Consider the following 11,139-nt stretch of genomic DNA (forward strand, 5'->3'; position numbering starts at 1 on the left):
CACTAAGTGCGGAGCTGGAAAGAGATGTGTCTAATGATGGCCTCCAGGCCCAGCTGAACTAGTCTAGCACCTCCCTGGGTTAGAGTGCCGCATGGTCTTAGTGGCTGCTGCTCTGATTCTAGCCTGCCCTGTAACTTGGAGCCTCAGTTTCCTTGTCTACACAAGGGGATTGAGAAGAACTGTCTCCATCTGCCTCACAAGGATCAGCAGGGAGCATGGGGAGACCGAGCGGAAGGCCTCTGATATTTTTTGAAGAACTCTTTCAGAAGCATAAAAAGAGCTTTGCGTAAGTACAATTGTCATCAATTTTGATCTTCAGAAGCAAAAAGAACTTCACGAAGAGTAGGACTAACATGGCAGGGCAGAGAAGCCTGGGTTTTGAATCCAGAACCCCAAGTCTGAGTCCAAGTTTGCGCGCTGGGTAACCACAGGTCTTGATTTCCCCGCTGCTGATGTGTGGGCCCCACTTTCTACCCTGGCAACCTCCCAGGGGTGTTGTGAAACTCAGAGGGATAAAAAAAAAAAAATGTATTTTTAAGGGCCCCACACGTGGGAGAAGGAGATGGTTGTATTACTACGACAGAAGCTACAAAAAACAGGAGCAGCCTGGCCATCCGAGGGACAATTTATACTCCAGAAAACGAACCCCTAACTACCCCTTTCAGTTCTAAAGAGACAAGGCCCCAAGGTGGAAGCTCGTTGCACGCGACTATTTAAGACCGAACCAGGAAGAGGAACAACTGTACCTACACGGGCTAGCATTTGAATATCTAATTTGATGAGGCATATAAATTGGCATTATTCAAATGAGCATATTTGCATATATAGGGTTTGAGGCTACATGATAATTCCTTAATATTTTTTCCACGGTGCAGAGTAAGGACTTCAGATCTTTCTCCTTCTTTTTTCCTTTCAAGGACTTTAGGAAGGGATTGAAAAGTCAACTGAATGCAGCCCAGGAGCCACCTCTGGGGGCTCCAGGATTTGGGTGTGGGGCAGACACAAGGGGGTGCTGAGGTGCGCTGCTCGGGAGCTGGCGAGGCAGTGTCTCTGTGCTCCCCTGTGCTCCTGGCCGTGGCTTCCCAGCTTGGCAGTGCCTGGCAGCCAGGGGCACCTCCCTTGCCTCTCAGGCGTGGCAGGAGGCCCCAGGCTGATTCCCCTAGATTCCAGTGGAGACGGGTTCTCAAAGTCTGGTTCCCACATTAGCAACATCAGCATCTCCCAGGCAATTGTTAGAAATGCAAATTCTCAGGCCCATTACAACCAGTAACCAGTTGCAATGGAGCGGACTCCAGTTCATGGCGACCCCATGTGTGTCAGACAAGAAGTGTGCTCCAAGTGTTACAGCTCTTTTAGAATTTGTCTAGTAGGTTTTCCGGTTTTTTCCGGAAAACCCTTTTAAAAAAAAAAAAAAAAAAAAAGAAGTGTGCTCCACAGGGTTTTCGATGGTAGAGTTTTCAGACCTAGATTGCCAGGCCTTTCTTGTTAGGTACTTCTGGGTGGATTCGAACCTCTGACCTTCTGGGTAACAGCCTAGCATGTTAACCATTTGCACCAAGCAGGGACTCCGAATATTAGGTAGGCAACTAGAAGTTCCTGCAGCAAAAGGAATAAATTGGAGACATTAGCATCTTTTTTCGACTAGAAAGATCAAATGGATTTAAACAATTTTTAATTAGAAAAGTAGAATTATTTATAAAAAGGCACATTGTAAACATTAGCAAATGAGGTCAAGTTTTTAGGAAAACCATGAGTGTCTTAGGCAGAAATAATTTAGTGGCAAGGAACAGAAGGCTACTTGACTGTCTTAAGTAAAAGAGAGAATTTAGGGAAAACGTTCATGGTAATATCCCAGGCTCTGAGAGCAGGACGCTGGCGGACCTTGAGGGCCTGGAGCCAGGGACACGGAACCTGGCCCAAGATTTTCCCTTTCCCCTTCTCAGGTCCTCATGGTCTCCTAGCTCTTTTCTCTGACCTTCTGTTTCAGATCTCTCTCTTGCTCTCTCTGATGTTCAGCTTTCTCTTCCCAATTTGCGTAGCAGAAAACGGTCACTCTGCCCTGCCAGTTCAAATGCCAACAGGAACTACCCAAGTTTCCATGACCCAGTTCCAAACATGTGATATCCCAAGCTTGGACCAGACATCCACATGGGTGCAGTTAACTGGGGCCAGGGCGGGGCCGCTACCCATCAGTAGAGACTGGGGGCAGATCATCTGAGGAGTGAGGGGGGCAGGCAGGCCTTCAGTCATATGTCCCCACAAACACCTGAGCACAGCGTTGCTCTGTTCTCATTGCCCTTAACCCAACCCAGGCTTTCCCTCCAGGCGTTCAGAAAAACCTTCTTCCTAACCCCTTCTGGTCTCTGGATAAACTGGCCACTTTGCAGAAAGCCTCTAGGTCAGGTGACATCCAAACTCTCCTTGACACTTGTTCCACAAATTTATTTTCCTCTTCCAAAGACCGGAAAGTCAAAGACGAGTAAAACTGTCCTGGGCCTTTGTGGCTCCTGGTCTTGGGGAGGGAGGTAGACATGTAAACCCATCACGTAGAGTTCAGTCAGACTGCAGTTTAACATGCTGCCTCGTCTGCCCAGGTAGAACCTGAGTGTGTGAAACACCCAGTGGGAGACTTGGCCAGCACACACTGGCAGGAGAAGTCCTGTTGACAGGTAGACGCTGGACATACGAAATAGAAGCAAGAGCAAGGTTGATAAAATACTGACTCTAGCCAAGGAGAAAGTACCAGAGCAGATAGAATGAAGAAAACTGGCTAAGACACAGGGGATTCTAGCAAATGACATGACAGAATTAATGTGAAATTCAGCAATCGATCACTTTAATTACACAACAGCTAAGACGAAACAAGGCTTGATAGCACCAAAGCCAGGAACGGCCCAAGGCCTCTGGAGAGTCAGATAAACCACATCAGGCTTAGAAAGTGAATCGCATCTCACTTAAGGCCACTGTATACTCTTTGCCCTTAGAAGAATTTTTTTTTAATTTAATTTATTTAAAAATATAGTTAATTTTGGGTTTATTTTTCCAAATAATTAAATTTCTTTATGAAAATTTCCAGCAAATATATGTATATCCTTGATTATGTATTTAACTACTTTTCTGTGTGGAAGAAAACTTATGTCTGTTCATCTTCGTATTTCACCACTAACAGCTTGGTGACCACTGCCATCAGGTACCAGGAGGCACAGTAAGAATGTTCCACCTCCCAACTGCTGCATCGATGGTATAAACCTTGCAGAAGGAATGGGGTCCCCTTTGCACATCAGTTACACAAATACACATATCTACCTACCTACCAGTTGTCATTAAGTCAATTTCAGCTCATGGCGACCCCATGTGTCAGAGTAGAACTGTGCTCCATAGAGTTTTCAATGGCTGATTTTTCAGAAGTAGAAAGTACGAGGACTTTCTTCTGGGGTACCTCTGGGTAGACTTGAGCCTCCAACATTTTGGTTAGCAGCTGAACTTATTAACTGTTTACACCACCCGAAAAAACCAAAACAAGCCATTGCGTAGAGTCAGTTCTGACTCATAGCAACCCTATAGGACAGACTAGAACCGCCCCGTAGGGTTTCTGTCTTAGCCATCTAGTGCTGCTATAACAAAAATACCACAAGTGGATGGTTTTAATGAAGAGAAGTTTATTTCCTCTCAGTCAAAGTAGGCTAAAAGTCCAAATCCAGGGCGTCAGCTCCAGGGGAAGGCTTTTTCTCTCTGTCGGCCTTCTCATCAGTGTTCCCCCGGACTAGGAGCTTCTCAGCACAGGGACCCCGGTCCAAAGGACACCTTCTGCTCCCAGCATTGCTTTCCTGATGGTGTGAGGTCCCCCTGTCTCACTGCTCACTTCTGTCTTTTATATCTCAAGAGATTGCCTCAGGACACAATCCAGTCTAACACAACTGCCACCCATCCTCCCTCATTAACATCATAGAGGCAGGTTTACAACATACAGGAAAATCACACAGTACCAGGAATCATGGCCTAGCCAAATTGATACATACATTTTTGGGGGACATAATTCAAACCATGACAGTTTTGAAGATGGATTTGAACTGCTAACCTTTCGGTTAGCAGCCAAACTCCTAACCACTGTGCCACCAGGGCTCCTTGTACCACCCAGGGACTCTAAATTCACAAATAAATACATTTAAATAATAATACATGGTGCTGGTGAGGTTGTGGTTAAACAGACTTACTTATCCAACTGGATAGCCTGATCATAAACTCCTTTAGATAGTGATTTAACAATGCATTCCAAGAAACGTAGGAATGTTTTTTCCTTCCACTTTGGAAATTTATCCTAAGGAAATACCACCCCGAGGAAAAGCTGAAAGGTGTCTATTACAAATAACCTCAGTTATTTAAGTAGAAAACTGGAAGTGTGTGTTTTTCTTCTTTTGAATTTAGACCAAGCAGGAGGCATTATTTCCCCTCACCAGGTACAACATTTGGGATCTGGAGTGTAGAAGGTCAGGCAACAACTGATGCTCACTGAATGCCAACCACGTGCCTGGTGTTCCACCTTCCTCAACTACCCCACCTGTCGGTGGGTATCGCGGTCCCTTTACAGATGACGGCTCATTTTCCAAGGTACTGGGAGTAGCAAGATTGATTTCCAGCCCGTATTTTTCAAAGAGCGGCAATGTGCTGCATTATTCTTGGAAAATCTGCCCTTGGCATTGAGACATCCCATCTGGGGGCTCTGCTCGGTTTTGAAAGGAGAGAATATAATATAATTTGATACCTTACCAAAGTGTACTTTACAAAGAAAAAAAAAAAATCCCAAGTTCAAACACATTGGGCTTTTTCCTTTCATTGCCCCCCTCCTTTTATTAAGCACTTTATATTCTCTGAGAAGTTTGGACTCATTAATTACATCGCTGGTAATTATAACCCACTTGTACTTCTGCAGAGCCCTTTGGAGTTGCTGAGAGTCCTTTATAAATATGAGCTCTTTAATTGTCCCAGCAGCACTGCAGGTAGAAGGTGGCTACTGTCCTTAGAGTCTGGGGCTTCAAGGCTGCCTGCGTTGGGGCTGCAGGGGCTCTGGGGCCAGGGCCTGGGCTGCCTGGAGCCCTCTGCGGGGACAGTGATCTGGCCTGAGCACTGAGGACTAAGGGCTGCCTGGTCGCTGGCTCCCAGATCATCAAACTGTCTCAGAGTTCCACCATTAAAGCCTTCAACCTATATTGCTTCATGCCACACTCTCTGCCTCCCCAGGGCCCACAGGACAGGGCCAGACTCCAGAGCCCAGCGTGCAAACTTCCACCACCTGGCCCAGTCTCATCTGGCACTTTCCAATCTCTGTCCCTTTGCTGGTGCTGTGTCCCTGTTTGTGATGACATCCCCCCACTTTTCTAAACAAGCTCCATCCTGCAGCTGAGACTCTGCCCAGTTCTGCATCCTCTCTCCCTCCTTGACCTCAACCAAAATGAACAGTTGGAACCACTCGTTTTGCAGATAGTCCTGAGCTGTGTGACCTCTCCTAGGTTGCTGTCTTGTGTTGTTAGTGATCTTTGGAATCGTTATTTAGCATCCCTTGAAAGGATAGCCTGGTCTTCCTCCAGGCTGAGAGCCCCTTGAGGGAGGAAAACACTGCTCTCATGCTCCCGACCCTCAGGGATGAGCACAGGGTTTGGTAAACGGTAGGTGGGTCAATAAATGACATCTGATGAACTGATGGCATCCTGAGCGGCTGTTGTCCAGGGAATACCCCAGAAGGAGATGGACCAAGGGAATGTAGGAGGGACATGGGGGCCTTAAGACCCTCCACGGCCAAGCCGCTGCTGTCTCCCAGCTTCCCTTGCCACCATCGTGCCATGACGCCTGAGCCAGAGGAGGCCCCTCGCTCCTCTCCAAGTGCCTGATTTTCATATCTCCAGAGTCTGCTCGTACTGCCACTTACCTCTCCCCATCTGGCCTGCCTCTAATATCAAACTAAGCAAATCCTTTAAACCTTCACTCAAATGCTACCTCTTTTGTGAAGTCCTCCTGAACCAATTCTTCACCCACGAAAAGCCATTGTCCTTTTCTCTGAGCTCCTATAACATATTGCATAAGAAACAATTTGAGCCAGACAGAACCCGTTCAGTGGTAGAGTTCTCACCTTTCATGAGGGAGACCCGGGTCCGACTGCCGGGCCAGTGCCCGTCATGTGCAGCCACCGTGCATCTCTGGAGGCTTGCATGTTGCTATGATGCTGAACAGATTTCAGCAGCACTTCCAGACTAAGATGGACTTGGAAGAAAGGCCTGGTGATCTACTTATGAAAAGTAACCGGTGAAAACACTATGGATCCCAACCAATCATGGGGATGACACAGGACTGGGCAGCATTTCGTTCCGTTGTGCTTGGGGTCACCATGAGTCTGACCGACTGGAGGACAGCTAATGACAACAAGTTGTATGGCCTTGGGCAAATCTCCACCTTCCTAAGCCTCAGTGTCCTCACCTATTCAGCAGTAGTAACACGCCAATTGTATAGCTTGTCTTGAGAATTAAAAGAGAAAGCGCGGTGTCTGGTGCTTGATATGCTGTCACTGTTTGCATTTCTGTCTTGTCTGCCACACAGAGGGTGTGATGGTGCCTAGTTCATTGTACGGGGTGGGGTGGTTCCCAGTCTGTGTTTTTTAAAATGGTGTCAGGTGATTCTGATACGCAGACACACTTGGAGACCACAAACCTGAACCATACTTTCCTATTAGAGGGGAAAGTGGGTCCCAGAAAATGGGCGTTGTTGTGTCTAAGATCAACAGCATGACTAAGGAGCCCGGGGTTCAAGGGACCTGCCATGTCACACACGAAATGACATATCTGATGCTCGAATCCCACCACGTATTTGATAAGCCTGATCACTCTTTCTATTTTTCTTTCTTCAATTCTGTTTACACAGATAACAAATGATAGAAGGACATCATTCTTGGCAAAGCAGAGGGTCAACAAAAAAGGGGAAGACTCTCAATGAGATGGATTGACACAGTGGCTGTAACAATGGGCTCAAACACAGCAATGATTGTGAGGGTGACACTGGACCGGGCAGTGTTTCTTTCTGAGGTACTGACTCCATGGCACCTAACAACGATAACATTATGAATCATTTTATCCTCGTTATAAAATAGTCTCTCAATCACCACAAACAAGGTAGGGTTCCCCTTGACACCCCTCCCTTCTCTCCTCCCCACTGGTGTAGGTTTTCTGTATATACTTCCACATCTTTTTCTAGGTGCTCACTTATTTTTTATTTTATTTTAAGGGCCCGTGGAGGACTTTAAAAAATTATATTACATAATCAGTATTATTCTCAGTTTAATATTAAAACTTTGAGTGGGGTAAGGTCATATTCAGCCACAGCCAGAGCCACCGCCTAAGCTGACACTTCATTCAGGAGACGTTGCTGAGCGTCTGTTGAGGGCCAGGCGTTGGCCGTTAATCAAAGTCCTTCAGGTGGCCCTAGAACTCAGTTTCCAGGCTCCTGCCTGTATTTCTGCAGCCTGTCCATCAGGATGTACCGACAGCCCACGCAGGTGATTCGTTACTTTCACTGAGTTCCTCTGATCCTCCATCTGGTGATCTTGTCAGAGGGACATAGACTTCTGTTGTTATGTTGTTTGGCCTGTTCTTTGTGAAGCCCTCTTGGCCTTTAAAAATCCCCATCCCCTTTTCTAATTGCTGAGAAGTCATGGCTTGAGTCACTTACACCACAATCCCAACCCAGATGCATATCAAGTTCACAATATTCCCTTTGCTATTCAGCTTTTCTTGTTTCCACAGTCCTCGCAAGATGACCAACAGCTGTTGGGTGATCTTCTTTGCAAGTTCTCTCAGGACCCAGTGGGTAGCGCCTTGGCCTCAGGAGTCTGGACTGGTTCAGGGTGCCTCCTCCCCCACATCACAGCTGCAGCTCCCACAGCCCACTGCAGCCTCTCCTTTCCAGCCCAAAGCCCACTTTCCTGGCCTAAGGAGAAGTCTGTTTCCTCTTCATCTCCTGACATCAGCAGAAGACACAGCAGGAAGGCCAACAGCCTGGAGAGTGAGACAGACCCTTGTTCAAATCCCAGCTCCACCTTTAGCTAGCTCTACGGCCTGGGGCAATTGTGCTAATCCTTGGTTTCCACTTCTGTCAAATGGGCAACACTGGCCTAAGACTGAGGATAATGTGCCAGCTCAATTAATGACAGTGACAATTGTCATCATCTTCCCCAGTGGCTGGGACAGCACTTCCCTTGGAGCCAAGAAGGAACACTTCTTTCCCAAGTCGAGCATTCCCCAAAGCAATCAGTCATTGCCTCATCCACGTGGGTTGTCTGCTGAAGCTGGAGAGACTGACGGAGAGCAGAGATGGGGTTCTTCTGAGGGGAGAATGAGGTGATTCAGGGCACCTCGGGGCAGGGGCGTGATTCTCCTCCTGAGCCCCTTGGTGGCAGCTGCTCTTCTAGTCCTGGAAATGGGGATGCGATGACGGTCAGTGTGCCTTGCAAAACCTCATCCTCTTCCTGCCCTCTGTGGTAAGATCCTGGCCACAGTTTACCCGAAATACCACTCTCATGCATGAGCTCAGTGAGATCTTTGATATCAGTTGGTACTCAAACTCCTTTACAAATGAGGAAACTGAGGCTCAGAGAGGGTAGATAACTTGTTCGAGGTCACCCAGAAATTTGGTTGAGGAGCTGCGACTACCGGTTGCCGTCAAGTCGACCCCTACTCATGGTGACCCCATGTGTGTCAGAGTAGAACTGTGCTCCATAAGGTTTTCAGTGGCTGATTTTTCAGAAGTAGATTGCCAGGCCTTTTTTCAGAGGCATCTCTGGGTGGACTTGAACTGCCAACTTTTTGGTTAGTAGCCAAGCTCGTCAAGCATTTGCATTACCGAATTGGGGCTAGGAATTCTGGGGTACTATCTCTTTCTCGGGGCTCACCTGCCTCTGATCCAGCCTCCTCGTGGCTGGCAGGGAGATTTCCGTAAACCCAAAGGCTCAGCAGAAAACAGTATTCCACTGTTTGCCTCGGCTCCTCCTTCTTCATGCCCCAGTGGTGTGCTGGGGACTGGCCTATGCATCATGACTCCTACCTCTGCTGTGCGACCTTGGGCAAGTCCCTCTCCCTCTCTAGGCCTCTGTGCAATGAGGAGGTTGGAATACCTGATCTCTAAGGGACCCTAGAGATCTGATATCTCAGACTCTGTGGAGGTGAGATTCCATCTGCGTCATTCCACCCTGAGGTTGGTCCATCTCCAGGCTCACCCCCACCCCCACCCCCGTGATGACAGGTGAGAGTTTCCTGTCACCTATGCATGCAGGCTTCTTGGCCCAGTCACATAGCTAGAGGGCTGAGGGGTGGGAATGGAGGCCTCACAAATGCAATCATGTGTGTGCACCATGAGCTTATACTGCACAGCCAACAGGACATACCTTCTCAGGGCAGAGTTAGCTTGCTGGAGGCTCCTGAATGAATGAGCCACTCCCCAAGAATCCACCTGAACTCCTGCTGGGGGACCCTAGGAGGGCCTCTCTAGAGCCGGGCCTCTCTAGAGCTGGGCCTCTCTAGAGCTGGGCCTCTCTAGAGCTGGGCTTCTCTTGACATGACCAACATCAGGTCACTGGCTAGTAAGAGCCTCCTCTGGAAGCCACCTTACCCTCCCATCTCTCAAGCACCCAGCCTCCCACTCCACCCGAATCAGCCTTTGTATAGGAAGGAAGCAGCTCCACTCAGCAGAGCGACTCCCTGCCTGCAGCCCCAGCCAGCCCGAAGCCTGCCCGCCCGCCCCCCAGCTCCCCCGGGGCCACGCCTGCAGAAGGATGATAAGGGAATGGACTTCTCCGGAGACAGTCCAAAGATCCAGAATATTTAGCTGTGTTTACCCGCAATAATCAGCTTCTCAAAGACATGGCACCCGGCAGTTCTTACTACACAGGTTATACTGCCTCCTGTTTGGGGCCCCTGGGGGCAAACAGGTCTGATGAATATTTCACAACACGGTTTCTTTCTGCATCCCTTTCTTCGTGTTGTTGCTTTCCTTTCTTTCTCTCTTTCCCTTTTTTTTTTACTCCTCTGGAACCCCTGAGAGCCTGATAGAGACACGGAATATTTTATCGTCTCTTGTGTCTGCCTGCTCCAGTAATCAGCGGACTCAATCACGCTTGCAGTGTTTTTATGAATTAATAACAGGCACTTTGGAGGGCTAGCGAGGGAGGCAGGAAACGCAATCTATGGAAGCTTAATGAGCGCCGTGGGGAACAGCTACCTTGCTGCCTCCAGCCCTGCCACGCTGCACTCTAAATCATCGACTCTGAAATTACCCACTTCCAGACCGGCCTCGACAGCTTGCAGTGGGCTCCTAAGTGCCCCTGTGTCCCTGCCAGGTCCTCTCCGGGAGGGGGATCTGGGAGAGGCAGCCGTACTACATCTCCATTTTAATTTGAAAAAAGAAAGGGATGGGGGGCGGAGATCTGACTTGGCAGGACAAATCACCCTGCTTTCAAATGCACTTTGCATCTGTTGCTCATTGACTAATTGGAGGAGGAGGGGGAAGGAAGGGGGGCAGGGAGGGTCAGCGGGTGGCCGAGGCAAGCCTGCCTAGGGAGACCCACAATCCATGGTGGGATCCCTACGTAAGGGTCTCACTCTTGCAGACCTAGAAATTTCACCTTGTCAGGGCACCCCATGGCAGCTAGATTGTAAGGACCTCCTCGTGCCGTCTAAATTTCCAGGGACTTGAAGCCTAAACCAGTCTCTTCTCAAACTGTATGTTGTAAAAGAACATTTTTTTTTTTTTTAAATTGTGGTACATGACGTCGTGGTTAAGTGCTCGGCTGCTAACGGAAAGGTGAGCAGTTTGAACCCAGCAGCCACTTTGCAGGAGAAAGACGTGGCAGTCTGCTCCGTAAAGATTACGGAAGCCTTGGAAACCCTATGGGGCAGTTCTACTCTGTCCTTTAGGGTCACTATGAGTTGGAATCCACTCGACGGCAACGGGTTTGGGTTTGGGGTTTTATGTAGGTAACAAAACATTTGCCTTTTCTACATTCTTCACATGCGCAGTTCAGGGACATTAATTACACTCATCATGTCGTTCAACAGTCATCACTATCCATTTCCAAGCTATCCCGCCACCATTAACAGAAAC

The 11,139-nt window shown here is 48.3% G+C and overlaps 1 non-coding gene across 1 annotated transcript; it reads left to right on the forward strand.

The window, feature by feature from the left end:
* The first annotated feature begins 1,336 nt into the window (after positions 1–1,336).
* LOC111820238 (U7 small nuclear RNA) lies at positions 1,337–1,398 on the forward strand. Its single transcript, XR_002823790.1, has one exon. It is a non-coding gene; the product is annotated as a U7 small nuclear RNA (small nuclear RNA).
* The last annotated feature ends 9,741 nt before the right edge of the window (positions 1,399–11,139 follow it).

The sequence above is a fragment of the Trichechus manatus genome, unplaced genomic scaffold (genome assembly GCF_000243295.1).
Source record: "Trichechus manatus latirostris isolate Lorelei unplaced genomic scaffold, TriManLat1.0 scaffold00030, whole genome shotgun sequence".
Taxonomy (NCBI): domain Eukaryota; kingdom Metazoa; phylum Chordata; class Mammalia; order Sirenia; family Trichechidae; genus Trichechus; species Trichechus manatus.